This window comes from Scyliorhinus canicula, chromosome 17 (genome assembly GCF_902713615.1).
Source record: "Scyliorhinus canicula chromosome 17, sScyCan1.1, whole genome shotgun sequence".
NCBI classification, from domain to species: Eukaryota; Metazoa; Chordata; class Chondrichthyes; order Carcharhiniformes; family Scyliorhinidae; genus Scyliorhinus; species Scyliorhinus canicula.
The window spans coordinates 113,736,794-113,752,036 of NC_052162.1; the positions used below are offsets into that span (position 1 = coordinate 113,736,794).

The following is a 15,243-nucleotide window of genomic DNA, read 5'->3' on the forward strand; positions in this document are numbered from 1 at the left end:
GGTCTGTACTCGTTGGGGTTTAGGATGAGAGGGGATCTTATTGAAACTTATTGAGACCTGGATAGAGTGGACATGGAGAGGATGTTTCCACTTGCAGCAAAAACTAGAACCAGAAGACACCATCTCAGACTAAAGGGACGATCCTTTAAAACAGATGAGGAGGAATTTCTTCAGCCAGAGGGTGGTGAATCTATGGAACTCTTTGCCGCAGAAGGCTGTGGAGGCCAATTCACTGAGTGTCTTTAAGACAGAGATAGGTAGGTTCTTTATTAATAAGGAGATCACGGGTTATGGGGAGAAGGCAGGGGAATGGGGATGAAAAAATATCAACCATGATTGAATGGCGGAGCAGACTCGATGGGCCAAATGGCCTAATTCTGCTCCTATGTCTTATGGTCTTATGAGGAGCTTCAGAAACTCATGAGAATTATTTGTGTCTAAAAACGCTTCACTCCAACGAAAGGATCAGCTCAATAAGAAGACATCAGACCTGCAGCGATATAAAGATTGCAGTCTACATTCCATTTTCATCATCACAGCTTCAACTTGATCTCTGTATGTGTCAGTGAGTGAAAGAGCCGACAGACTTAGATGCTCAAACATCCAGGGAAAGGTTGTGATAATAAATAACCTTTATTCCTTTAAAAATCACCAGTAAGTCTGCTGCTGAACTGTATTTTAAATAAAGAAATATCACACTGAGGGTCAGAAAATATCACACAAACATCCTGATAATGGACGGGAAAGGACCACGAAATGTAATCAACCGTTGTATAACCCCCTTCAGGTAGCTATTCAAAGGCTGCAGCCTCTCACACTGAATGTATGCGTGATCCATAGACACCTCCAGGCCACAAACATCAGCTGCAGCCTGGGAATGGATGAAAGATTTTAAAAACCTGTTGTCCGGAATATTACCCCGGGCACTAGGACCCGGCTGGGAACAGAAACCTTCAGGTCCCGCCCACCAGCTGTTGCATCACCAAGACGCCAGCGCATGCGCTCTGCTTCTCCAGCTGGTGGTTGTGACGCAGGGCCTGGTCCCGGAAGAGAGAGCTGACCGGCGGTGATGTGACCTGAGGATCACCACACCTCAGGCAAGGGGCCAGGTTGGGAAGGCGGTGCCTTCAGGAATAACTGGGAAGGTGATGTTTGGTCAGTTGCTGCAGTCTGTGTAGTGAAGGTGCTGTCGTAGTGGTGTGAGGTAAGGAAGTACAGGATTATCACCCAGCAATGATGAATTAAGGGGAATGTAAATCCAGCTCAGGCTGCTTTCAGATTGGAAAGGGAGCTAAAGTGTGTCCTTAGAGCTGGTGAATATTGTGGCTTTGGCAGTTTCTCTGTAAAGTACTTCTCATTCATTCCCTCTCTTTACAGCACGGATAGAGGCCCTTTGGCCCATTCATAATAATCTTTATTATTGTCACAAGTCGGCTTACATTAACACTGCAATGAGGTTACTGTGAAAATCCCCCACTCGCCACACTGTTCGGGTACGCACAGGAAGAATTCAGAATGTCCAATTCATCTAACAAGCTCATCTTTCGGGACTTGTTGGAGGAAACCGGAGCACCTGGAGGAAACCCACGCAGACAGGGGGAGAACGTGCAGACTCCGAAGCCGGGAATCGAACCCAAGTCCCTGATGCTGTGAAGCAACAGTGCTAACCACTATGCTACCGTGCCGCCCAGAAGATTATTAGATTACTAATTCTGGATGAATTGTGTCCCAGGATGCTGTGGGAGGTGAGGGAGAGATTGCAGTGGCTCTGACCCAACGTTTTAACCACAAATTAGGCCTGTGATCCGTAGAATTTAGAAGGTTAAGGTGCGATCTGATTGAAGTATTTAAGATATTAACAGGGAAAGAGAGGGTAGATAAAGATAAACAATTTCCACTGGTTGGAGATTCTAAAAGTAGGGATCATTGTCTAAAAATTAGGGCTTGACCGTTCAGGAGAGATGTTCGGAAGAACTTCTTCACACGCAGAGTGGGAGAGGTTTGAAACTCTTTCCCACAAACAGCAGGTGAAGCTGCATCAGTTGTTAAGTTTAAATCTGAGGTGGAGGTTTGTTAAGCAAAGATATTAGTGGATATGGAGTTAGATCACAGATCAGCCATGACCTCACTAAATGGCAGGACAGACTCGAGGGGCTGAATGGCCTACTCCTGTCCCTATGTGTATTTCTGTGATTCTGAAATTCAGACAATAATATGACAGGGGCAGCAAGCACGGTGGCACAGTGGGGTTAGCCTTGCAGCCTCACGGCGCCGAGGACCCGGGTTCGATCCCGGCTCAGGGTCACTGTCCGTGTGGAGTTTGCACATTCTCCCTGTGTTTGCGTGGGTTTCGGCCCCACAACCCAAAAATGTGCAGGCTAGGTGGATTGGCCACACTAAATTGCCCCTTAATTGGAAAAAAAAATGAATTGGGTACACTAAATTTAAAAAAAAATAGAATACCATGACAGGGAAAGAGTTCGGATTAGAACCTGAGTTAGTCCGAGCTGCAAACCATCCCCCCAGATCCTTGCCCTTCATGGATTTAATGAAGGCCAAGGCGATAGTTAGATTATTGACAGACTTGACGGAGTTGTTGGATACCATTTTTTGGGTCTCAGGATAAAGCCTGACGTAATTCATGACCCACAGGCTTGAGCTGCCTTTGAACTTCTTCGAAGCCTCGACACTTTGTTTGTGTTGCTGCCGAAAGTCCTGAATCCTCCCTCTCTCCTGGAGCCAGACGCCACCTCACCGTTCCCTCTCCAGGACATTCTGGCGATCTTTCCAGTTGTGGAAGGGAATGATTCCAGGCCTGGGATGAAAACTATCCCTCAGGCCTCAGAGACAGGATACGATACATCCTTTCTAATTTGAAACACCCAGGCTTCACATCCAGCTTGAGAAAACGTGGCTTCCGGTCCTCGAAGAACTAACGGGAGCCTTACCATCCACACATTCTGACAGGCCGTCAACTCGGATGTTTTTTCTCCGACACTCGGTTCTCCAAATCCTCCAGGACCTCCGCCAACCACTCAGCTGGTTTTCAAAGGACTGAATTCTTACCTCCGTGGAGGAGGCATCTTGCTGAACGTTCAGGATTCTCTCCTCCGGATCATCGAGCCTCTTCATGGCGTTTTGCAGCTGGGCCTCATGAGCTCACAGATATTGAGTCAGAACACTCAGCCTCTGGTCAGTAACACGGATAATGTCGCCAGTCATTATTTTCGCCACCTCTTGAGAGAGCCCCAGAGAGCGCGGGATCGTGAGACTTCCTGAGTGTCAGGCCGCATTGTTGAAAAGGCGACTCCAATCCCGCTGAATCCACCTACGCTGTTTTATCAGCGCATTTCTTCACTTTTTACAGCATAATCCTTCCAGACCGAACCCTGAAGTCTTCCAGGGACATGATAACAAATATTAATTCAAGGATTAGGTAGATGAATGCCAGGCAATCAGGACAAGTGACAGATCATAGGTGAGTGGCACCAGAACCTGCGGAAAACCAGCTACTCCCGGTGTCACATGCCCCCCCCCCCCCCCCCCCAAGTTATGGGGAACTGGCAGGAAAATTGAGAAAAACCTGAGATGAGGAGGGATTTCTTCACTCGAGGATGTGGTGAAGGTTTGGAATTCTCCACCTCCGAGAATTCTGGAGCTTCAGTCGTCAAGTATGTTCAAGACACAGATTGACAGGTTTCTGGATATTGAAGATGTCGAGGGACATGGTGATAGTGTGGGTAAACGGGGCTGAGGTAGATCGGCAAAGGATCCCATTGAATGGTTCAGGTTCGATGGGCCGAATGGCCGACTGCAACTCATATTTGTTGTGATCTCCTGGATAGGAAGCTGTGAGCTTGGATCTGTCAATCAACATGAATCAACATGAATTCTCCTACAGGAGAATTGGGAGGGTGAATATTAGATACAGCAGAGTGGAGAGTGTGTGGGATGGAGATTTACAGCTCTCAGGGAATAAGAGAGAGGAAAAAAATGTGACACAGAAACTAGCATTGTGTATTCTGAGTTTCAATCCTGCACTGACAGTGATGAATTTTGTAAATTGTTTCTTCCAGGATATTAGACAAGGAGGAATTACGGACAGAAATCTCAAACGTTACGTCCCGATCTGACAGCCACTCCCTTCCTTGGAACCTGAATACCATCGGGCTTTCAATCTAGAAGGAGAAATGTTTACCCGAACTGTTAGCTAAACATTTCAACCATTAGTGCAACTGGAAAAGCACCGAGACCCACACAACACAACCCGAGTGAGAGTGTTCCAGTGAACTGACTGTGGAAACATCAGTGTGACTGGAAAAGCACCGAGACCTACACAACACACACCCGAGTGAGAGTGTTCCAGTGAACTGACTGTGGAAACATCAGTGTGACTGGAAAAGCACCGAGACACACACACCCGAGTGAGAGTGTTCCAGAGCACTGATTGTGGAAAGAGCTTTAACCAGTTACACAGCCTGAAAAACATAACAAGCTTCAGAGTGAGGAGAGACCATACCCGTGTTGTGGATGAGGCTTCAACTGACTGTCCAACCTGGAGAGACGTGAGGAGACCCAAAACATGGAGAAACCGTGGAAATGTGGGGATTGTGGGAAGGGATTCAGAGTCCCATCTCAGCTGGAAATTCATCAACGCAGTCACACCGGGGAGAGGCCATTCACCTGCTCAAAGTGTGGGAAGGGATTTACTCAGTTCTCCAGTCTGCAGACACACCAGCGAATTCACACTGGGGAGAGGCCACTCACCTGCTCTCAGTGTGGGAAGGGATTCGCTCGGTTATCCACCCTGCAGACACATCAGCGAGTTCACACAGGGGAGAAGCCATTCACCTGCTCCCAGTGTGAGAAAGGATTTACTCAATTATATCACCTGCAGAGACACCTGCGAGTTCACACTGGAGAGAGGCCATTCACCTGCTCTCAGTGTGGGAAAGGATTTACTCGAGTATTCAACCTGCAGTCACACCAGCGCGTTCACACTGGGGAGAGGCCGTTCACCTGCTCTCAATGTGGGAAAGGATTTGCTGAAGTATCCAACCTGCGAAGACACCAGCGAATTCACACAGGGGGGGAGGCCATTCACCTGCCCTCAGTGTGGGAAGGGATTCACTCAATTATCCAACCTGCGGACACACCAGCGCGTTCACACTGGGGAGAGGCCATTCACGTGCTCTCAGTGTGGGAAGGGATTCACTCGGTTATCTCACCTGCGGACACACCAGCGAGTTCACACTGGGGAGAGGCCATTGATCTGCTCTCAGTGTGGGAAAGGATTTACTCGTTTATCCACCCTGCGGAGACACCAGCGAAGTTCACACTGGGGAGACGCCATCCACCTCTCACTGTGAGACAGGATTACATGTTTCATCGCACCTGCTGTGACACCAACAATTTCACAATCGATTACAGGGGTTGGATTCTGCTGTTATTGTTTCTGCTCTACACCCAGGACTGCATTTTGTCCATTCTGACAGGTGGTCAGTGGGGAGGGTCGGAGGGTTTCTTTCTGCTGGACTGGCCGGTCTCACCACTTTGCCTCCAGTGGGCTGATGCTCTTTGAGCCTTGTTGCTAATACCTGGCTTCAAATTGCACAAGGATCTCCGAGTGAAAGGGCGTTTGGAAGTTTGAAGATATTTAGTTTTCATTTCTGTTTGGAACCCCACAAAGCGTGCCATGTTGCCATGGAGATGAGCCCTGGTGGTTACATGGTTCTTTTGTATAATTTATCTGGGTGTTCCTCACAGAAGAAAACTATCAGGGTATGAGGGGCAAGTTGTCTGAGGTGGACTGGGAAACTGATTGGTACAGGGAATACCTAATATTTAAGGAATTATTACATATTTATCAGGGGTTGGTCAGCTCAGTTAGCTGGACGGCTGGTTGGTGATGCAGAGCAAAGCCAACAGTGAGGATTCAACTCCCGTACTGGCTGACTTTATTCATGAATAAACTTTTCAACCAGACCCCTTGCGTTGAGGTGTGCTGACCCTCGGGTTAAATTACCTCCAGTCAGCTCTCTCTCTGTCAAAGGGGAGAGCAGCCGGACTTCCGTTTGCGGCTATGCAGAGCTAAGCCGCACGTTCGGCAGCTCCTGCCAGGAACGGACTTTTGGGCTCTTTTAAGGGCCCCCAGCGGTACTTGCTCGATGGTTCCCGACGTGGGAAGGTGTCTGCAGCAGATCCCCAGTGGTCTATGGTCCTGACCAGGAGTGGGGCCAGCAAAATAGCGGTGGCAGCGCCTAAGAAAAAGCGGGGGAAGAAAATCAAGATGGCGGAGGCCTCGAGGAATGGAGGCAGTGGGCGCAGGTGCAGCAGGAGACTCTCCAGCGCTGTTTTCGGGAGCTAAAAATGGAGCTGCTGGACTCGCTGAAGGCGAATACGGACAAGCTGCTGGCGACGCAGACAGCCCAGGGGGTGCAGATCCGGGAGCTCCGACAGCAAGCCTCCGAAAGAGAGGATGAGGCCGCGGCCCTCGCGGTAAAGGTGGAGATGCATGAGAAGCTCCATAAGAAGTGGTAGGAGCGGTTCGAGGAGATGGAGAACCGGTCGAGGCGGAAAAATTTGCGGATCCTGGGCCTCACGGAGGGGCTGGAGGGGTCAGACCTGGGGGCCTATGTGGTCGTTTTGTTGAACTCGCTGATGGGAGCTGGGTCCTTCCAGGGGCCCCTGGAGCTAGAGGCGGCCCACAGAATACTGGCCAGGAGGCCCAAACCGAATGAGCTGCCACGGGCGGTGCTGGTGCGGTTCCACTGGTTCGTTGACCGAGATTGCGTGCATAGGTGGGCCAAGAAGGAGCGGAGCAGCAAGTGGGAGAACACGGTAGTGCGGATCTACCAGGACTGGAGTGCGGAGTTGGCCAAGTGGAGGGCCGGGTACAACCGGACAAAGGCGGTGCTCCACAGAAAGAGTGTGAAGTTTGGCATGTTACAGCCGGCGCGTCTGTGGGTCACCTACAAGGACGGCACTTTTATTTTGAGTCCCTGGAGGAGGCGTGGGCCTTTGTGCGGGCCGAGAAGTTGGACTCTGACTGAGGGTTGGGTGTTTGTAAATAACTGTGTTAACCTTTGGTGGGAAGGGTCTCTGTTTTATGCTGTTTCATGCTGTTTTAAGCTGGTTGTGTGTTGTTTCTAGGGTGGGTGGGATGCTGTCTTTTTTTTTTGCGGGGTCGGGCAGAGGGAAAGCGCCGGCTTTTCTTCTGTTTCCCGCGCTGAGAGTGGATGGGGGCGGGGTCGTGGGGAACGGGCCGAGCGAGGGGTGGGGGTACCGGGTTGCTGCTGAAATGGCCAGGAAGGTGCTGGAGTCTGCAGGGGGGGGGGGCCCGGGTGGGGGTTTGCTGCCGTGGGGAACGGGCCGAGCGAGGGGCGCTGGCCTGGGGCGGGCAGGGGACGGGTTATAGCTAGTCGGCAGGGGAGGGGGGCAGGGAGCCCTCTGATCCGGCTGATAACTTGGAATGTGAGGGGGCTGAATGGGCCGGTCAAACGGACCCGGGTGTTTACGCACCTGAAGGGGCTGAAGGCGGACGGGGCTGAATCTCTACATTTGCTCACCATTCTAACAGAAGGCAGCTAAGAAGATGGAGGCTATCATGGAGGATCCATGACCAATGAATGTAACACAGTTAAGATCATTCCTCAGGTTAATTAACCAATATGAGAAATTTGATTCAAAACCCTGCTTAAACAATGACCTAATTTGTTGTGCATAAAACAAGCCGAGCAATGGACACCAGAGTGTGAAAAAGCACATCAGTCAGTTAAAGAAACACTGAAGAATTCAGGAGTGTTGGTCCATTTCAACCCAAAGTTACCACCACAACTTACCAATGATGTCTCGCCGTACGGTGTTGGGATGGTGGTGTCACACATACCACCTTCAGGGGAAGAAAGACCAAGAGCTTTCGTCACAGACCTTAACAAGTGTTGAATCAGATTACATCCAGTTGGAGAAGGAGCACTGAGTATTATTTATGGTGCGAGATTTCACCAATATCTCTGTGGTCATCACTTCATATTGCTAACGGCACACAGGCCCTTAACTATTTTGGGCCACAGAAGGTTTCCTTCATTGGCAGCAGGGAGACTTCAACCATGGTGTTACACATTGAATTTGCAGGGCCACATGAGGGGCACATGTTGATGATTGTCATAGATACACACTCCAAATAGCCTGAGGTGGTCCTAATGAAATCAACAACTGCAGAACAAACCATCGAAAATCTCGATGTGATTTTGCCGCCAGATTTGGGAAACCAGAACAAATTGTAAGTGATAACGGTCCACAATTCACAGCTCAGGAGTTTGAGAACTATCTAAAGATGAGTGGTATCCAACACACAAAATCAGCACCTTACCACCCATCCACAAATGGTTCAGCTGAAAGGTTTGTCCAGTCCTTGAAGATGCTCGGAAAGCCTTCAAGGACCAAGGTTCATTAAATTGCCGACTAAACAGTTTCTTGGCGACGTCTCGCAACACCACACACACGACCAGACAGAGTTCCCCAGCTTTACTACTATTGAAGAGGAAGCTGAGAACGACATCTGATCAACATTTCGCCCGGAGACGTCTGAGATAGTGTACCACAATCAGCAGTCACAAACCTGAAGAGAAGGGAATCCCAAAAGATGCTTTTTTGGACAAGGAGAGCAGGTTTTGGTATGCAGCTGCACCACCAGCGAGAAGAGGGTCCCTGTAACTGTGTTGTCTGAAACTGGCCCTGTCTCCTACACTGTGCAAACTGAAGATGAGCGAGTGTGGAGACGACACAGATCAGTTGTTAGTGACACCCATCAATGTGCCAGTACCGTGTGTGCTAGAACTACCTCAGGATGAACCGCCATCCATACTACCCAATCATGTGACTGCAACTTCTGATCAATCCGCAGAAACTGAGATTTCTGAAGAACCCCTTGCTGCTCCTAATCTTCTGTCTGCAAAAGAGACTATAACACCTTCCAGGGGAGAGACATCTTCTGAAGACCCGGGAGGACATCCAAGGGCAAGAAGAACCAAATCCCTTAAGTGAGCCGGCAACCAGTGCAGAATAGACACCCGCCAGATTGTCTTTCCTATTGACTGTATAATTACTGTGTAATAATTCATTGCCTGCCCTTGTGTATATGTTTTGATGATGATGTAAATGTACTTTTTTTGATTTGATTTATTATTGTCAAATGTATTAGGATTCAGTGAAAAGTATTGTTTCTTGCATGCTGTGCAAACAATGCATACCGTAAATAGGGAAGGAAGGAGAGACTGTAGAATACAATGTTACGTTACAGCAAGATCTAGAGAAAAGATCAACTTAATACGAGGTAAGTCCATTCAAAAGTCTGATGGCAGTAGGGAAGAAGCTGTTCTTGAGTCAGTTGGTACTTGAGCTCAAACTTTGGTATCTTTTTCCTGACGGAAGGAGGTGGAAGAGAGTATGTCCGGTGTGTCTGGTCCTTAATTATGCTGGATGCCTTTCCGAGGCAGCTGGAATTGTAGACAGAGTCAATGGATGGAGGCTGGTTTGCCTGATGGATTGGGCGACATTCACAACCTTTTGTAATTTCCTGCGGTCTTGGGCAGAGCAGGATCCATACCAAGCTGTGATACAACCAGAAAGAATGCTTTCTATGGTACTGTGGTTGATTGTTGTAATGGGATCTTAGAGGTAAAGGGGGAAGAGATGCTATATATTTGGGGTTGTTGTTATGTTGTTACGTGGCCACTTTAAGAGTCACAGGTATAGTTTGTGACATCAGTGGCTGCTTCACAGACTTTGCCTCCGTCTAGATCAAACCTTTGTCGAGTTAACAGCTCTTCAATAAACCTGATGTATTTCCATTCAACCCCACAGGCTACAGCTTCACATTCTTTTGTGCAGAACATAGCAGTGAAAGTCAATGTTTAAAGTTGTTTAGCTAACAGTTTTTTTAAATAAACTTCTTTTTACATTTATTATCCAGTGAATTCTGCCTTTGTCTTAATTGGTAGTGAAATGAAATGAAATGAAAATTGCTTATTGTCACAAGTAGGCTTCAAATGAAGTTATTGTGAAAAGCCCCAAGTTGCCACATTCCGGCGCCTGTTTGGGGAGGCTGGTAGTCTGTCTGAAACAGAGTGAATTTATTAAATGGTAAGTTGGGGGTGGCTGAAATCAATTAAGTTCCAGATAACACAAATCGTCAATTTAAAAGCTTTCATTTCTATAGCAACTTTCACAACCACAGGATGTCCCAAAGTGCTTTGAACCCAATGAAGTGTAGTCACTGTTGTAATGTAGGAAATGCAGCAGCCAATTTACACACAGCAAGATCCCACACACAGCAATGTGATAATGAGCAGATGATCTGTTTTTAGTGATGTTGATTGAGGGATAAATATTGACCAGGACATTGGGGATAACTCCCCTGCTCTTCTTCAAAATAGTGGCGGTGGGAACTTTTACATTCACCTGAGAGGGGCAGATAGGGCCTCAGTTTAACATCTTATTTCAAAGAAGGCTGTTCTGACAGTGCAGCACTCCCTCAGTGCTGGGACGAGCACTGCTCTCAGGTCTCTAGACTGGGATTTGATCCCACAACCCTCTGACAGGTGAGAGAGCTGCCAACTGAGCCACGGCTGACACTATAGATAATACAAAGTTAGAAAGGGAAAGTTACCCTTTAAATCCCCCACCCTTTCCCTCCAGTGCTTAAATCTAATAATAAAACCCCCAGTATAAATAACATGGATATGACTGACAAATGTCGAAGTGTTGGTTTAGAGCCATAAGTTTCGACTTCTCATGTGAGCCTTGGGCACTTTTCTTTCTTTTAAATAAATTTAGAGGACCCAATAATTTTTTTCAATTAAGGGTCAATTTCGCATGGCCAATCCACGTAGCCAGCACATTGTGGGGGTGAGACCCACGCAGATACGGGGAGAATGTGCAAACTCCACACGGGCAGCGACTTGGGGCCGGGATCGAACCTGGGGCCTTGGTGTCATGAGGCAGCAGTGGTAACTACTGCGCCACCGTGCCGCCTCTCGGGCACCTTTCTGCCTCTCTATTGCTCGTGTCAATGACAACCAGGCGACGGAGCTGAGGCCTGAATTTGGCTGAGACTAAGTGGACCTGCACCCCAGTTGGGAAACTGCTTTGCACTAATAGAGAGACAAGAAGGTGCTGGAGGACTGACTGGTCAATGGGCCCCCACCAATTGTTATATCGGTCACTCAGAGCGAAAGAGAAACCCATCTCTTTAAATACAATGGAACTGAGTTTTAAAAAGTTATCACTGTCAGTACCGGGACAATTCTAATTTCTATGGAACATTTTTTCCTCTCTCACTCCCCAAAAGCTGTAAATCTTCATCCCACACACTCTCCCTCCATTCTCACTCTGCTGTATCTAATATTCACCCTCCCAATTCTCCTGAAGGTGCTCATTCAGACTGATTGACAGATCCATGCTCACTGCTTCCATACAGACTGGATTTACTTCCTTTCCTTCAGTTGCTGAAAGTCACCAATGTTCCCCCAGAATGAGGAAAGAAATGGAAAGGGGGAACATGGATTTCCTCCCAGATGTTGCCCAGATGGGGTCGCATTAGTCCAACGTTTGCATTGTGACGTTGAAATGGAACCCTGCCTGAAGCTGCCAAGAGGAATCACTCTGCTCCGCAGTGACGTCCCGGGGTTCCAGTGCGCAGGTCCGGCGCGTGGACACTGGAGCCCCGCCCCCACCCATTCTTCCCCCTCCCCTGCAACTCCACGAGACGGTTTCCAGGCAACCGGCTGCTCCGGCCAGAGCGATGAGCAGCCGGGACCTCCCCCTCTCACCGGGACTGTGCATGTTCAAGTGTGAGGGGAAGTTGCGCATGTGCGGGGTAGAGGCCGCTCACTGTTCCTGCGCGAGCTTTGTGTGAATGTCCATTGAGCTTCACACAGACTGAAACCTCCTCCTGTCTTCAACATCTGTGAGTAAAACACTTTCTTTTCTCCCCCTTTCCATTTCTTTTCTCATTCTGACCTTCAATTGGTCATTTGCAGCAACTGAAGGGAAAGGAAGTGAATCCAGGGAGGGTGCAGACTCTGGAAAGCTTGGCCCAGGTCTCTCTCTTAAAGACATTGACATCCTTTGCTCCCTCAGCTTGACACATTTATTTGTCTGGCTAAAAGGATGGTCTCTTTCCCAATGTTCACAATTAAAGGGCTGGTTTCCCCAGGAGATGGCTGACATTTAAGGGGACAGTAAATTAATGTCAGACAGAGATATATCTCGTGTCGTTACATGGTACAAATTAGATATATTATGTATGGTTCTGTAATAAAGTATGTATATTATTACTTCTAATCTTGCTATGGTGTACTGCAGCTACATTATATATTCCAGTCATCTCTTCCCTCAGAGGGCTGATAGTCTCTGGATTTCTCTTCCAAAGGGTCCAGTGTTGTCTGGGGTCATTGAATATTTTCAACAATGTGTCTGACAGATTTCTGATTGACGAGGCAGTCAAGAGTTATGGATAACAGGCAGGAAAATGGAGAGAGTGCTGAGGTGAGGGATTTCCTCATTTGAGGATTTGGTGAAGCTTTGGAATTCTCTCTCTGGAGAGCTATTGATCCTCAGTCGTCAAGTATTTTCAAGAAATTGAAAGGTTTCTAGATGTTGAATATATAAAGTAATATGGGGGATAGTGGGGGGAAATGGTGCTGAGGTAGATTGGCCAATGATCTCATCAAATGGTTGAGCTAGCTTGATGGGCCAAATGGCTGGCTGCAGCTGCTACTTTTTATGGTCCCAGTGTCCTGCAGAGGAAGCGGCAACCTTGGATCTGTCAAATGGCCTGAATCAGAACCTTCAGGAGAATTGGGAGGGTGAATATTAGATACAGCAGAGTGAGAATGGAGGGAGAGTGTGTGGGATGGAGATGGTATTTGGGGAACGGATGAGGAAAGAATGTTCCAGTGAAAGTAGAATTGTCTGTTCAGAGTTTCTGTCCTGTACTGACAGATGTCTTTTGTAATTTGTTTTTACAGGACATTGGAAGGGGAGGAAATACACACAAAAATCTCAAACCAAATCTCTACATTTGACAGAGTCTCTCAATTCCTTGGGACCTGAATATTATCAGCCTTTGAATGTGGAAGGAGAAATCTTTGCCTGATCTGTCGGCTTCAAAATATTTTAAACTTCAGTGTGACTTGAAAAGCACCGAGACACACACACCCGAGTGAGAGCGTTCCAGAGCACTGACTGTGGAAAGAGCTTTAACCAGTTACACAGTCTGAATAAATATCACACCATTCACAGCAGGGAGAGACCCTACCCTTTTTCTCTGTGTGAACGAGGCACAAACCATGGAGAAACCGTGGAAATGTGGAGACTGTGGGAAGGGATACAAAGCCCCATCAGAGTTGGAAGCTCATCGACGCATTCACACTGGGGAGAGGCCGTTCACCTGCTCTCAGTGTGGGAATGGATTCATGCAGTTCTCCCACCTGCAGACACACCAGCGAGTTCACACTGGGCAGAGGCCATTCACCTGCTCTCAGTGTGGGAAGGGATTCACTCAGTTCTCGCACCTGCAGTCACACCAGCGAGTACACACACAGGAGAGGCCATTCACCTGCTCTCAGTGTGCAAAGGCATTCTCTCACTTATCAAACCTACGGGTACATCAACGTATTCACACTGGTGAGAAGCCTTTCATCTGCTCCCAGTGTGGGAAGGGGTTCAGTGATTCATCCACCCTGCGAATACATCATCGAGCTCACACAGGGGAAAAGCCATTCATCTGCCCTCAGTGTGGGAAAGGATTCACTCACGTATCCAACAGGCGGGTACACCAGCGAGTTCACACTGGGGAGAGGCCATTTACCTGCTCTCAGTGTGGGAAGAGATTCATTGATTCATCCACCCTGCGGACACATCAGCGAGTTCACACTGGGGAGAGGCCATTCATCTGCCCTCAGTGTGGGAAAGGATTCAGTGATTCATCAACCCTGCAGACACACTTACGAGTTCACACCGGGGAGAGGCCATTTACCTGCTCTCACTGTGACAAGGCATTCAGTGATCCATCCCACCTGCGGAGGCACCAACAAGTCCACAAGTGATTACAGAAATTGGATTCTGCTGTTGTTAATCCTGCTCTCAATTACATCAAGGATGGCATTTTGTTAATTCTGGCATATTGTCAATAGCGATGGTTGGAGGGTTTCTTTCTGCTCGACTGTCTGGACTAATAACTTTACTTCCAGTGGGCTGATTCTCTTTGAGCCTTGTTGTGAATACCTGGCCAAATTTCACAAAGAACAGATTGAAAGGATGTTTGGAAGTCAGAAGGTATTTAGTTTGCATTTCTTTTTTTTTAATAAATTTAGATTACCCAATTATTTTTTCTATTAAGGGGCAATTTAGCATGGCCAATCCACCTACTCTGCACATTTTTGGGTTGTGGGGGCGAAACCCACACAGACACGGGGAGAATGTGCAAACTCCACACGGACAGTGACCCAGAGTCGGGATCGAACCTGGGACCTCAGCACCGTGAGGCGGTTGTGCTAACCACTAGGCCACCGTGCTGCCCTTTTAGTTTGCATTTCTGTTTGGAACCTCCGAAAGCATGCCACACTGTCATGAAGATGGGCTAGGGTGGTATATGGTTCATTTGTTTAATATATCTGGGTGTTTCTCGCAGAAGAAAACTATCAGGGTATGAGGGACATGTTGTTTGAGGTGGACTGGGAAACCACATTAAATGGTATGATGGGACACAGGCAATAGCTAATATTTAAAGAAATATATATCTACCAGTGGGTCAGTTAACTCAGTTGGCTAGTTCATGATGCGAAGAGGCCAACAGCACAATTTCATTTCCAATACTGGCTGAGGTTATCCGTGAAGGGTCCAGCTTCTCAACATTGCCCCTCGCCTGAGGTGCATTGACCCACAGGTTAAATCACCACCAGTCAGCTCCCTCTGTCAAAGGGGAGAGCAACCTATGGTCTTCTGGGATTTTGGAGACTTTCATTTCACATATATACAACAAATATAGATTTCTTTAAGGATCAAAAATCCATCAGAAGAAGTGATGGAACCGTGGCGAACAAGGTAAATTAACGGTTCCATTAGATTGAAGGAAGAGGCCGTGCATTCCGGACCGTCAGTGGGCTGATGCTCTTTGAGCCTTGTTGTGAAAACTTGTTTTCAAATTTCACAAGGATCACACGGTGAACGGGTGTTTGG

At 47.9% G+C, this 15,243-nt stretch overlaps 1 pseudogene; it reads left to right on the forward strand.

Annotated features, from left to right (window-relative positions):
• The first annotated feature begins 1,013 nt into the window (after positions 1 to 1,013).
• On the forward strand, positions 1,014 to 14,348 carry LOC119952161 (annotated as a pseudogene).
• The last annotated feature ends 895 nt before the right edge of the window (positions 14,349 to 15,243 follow it).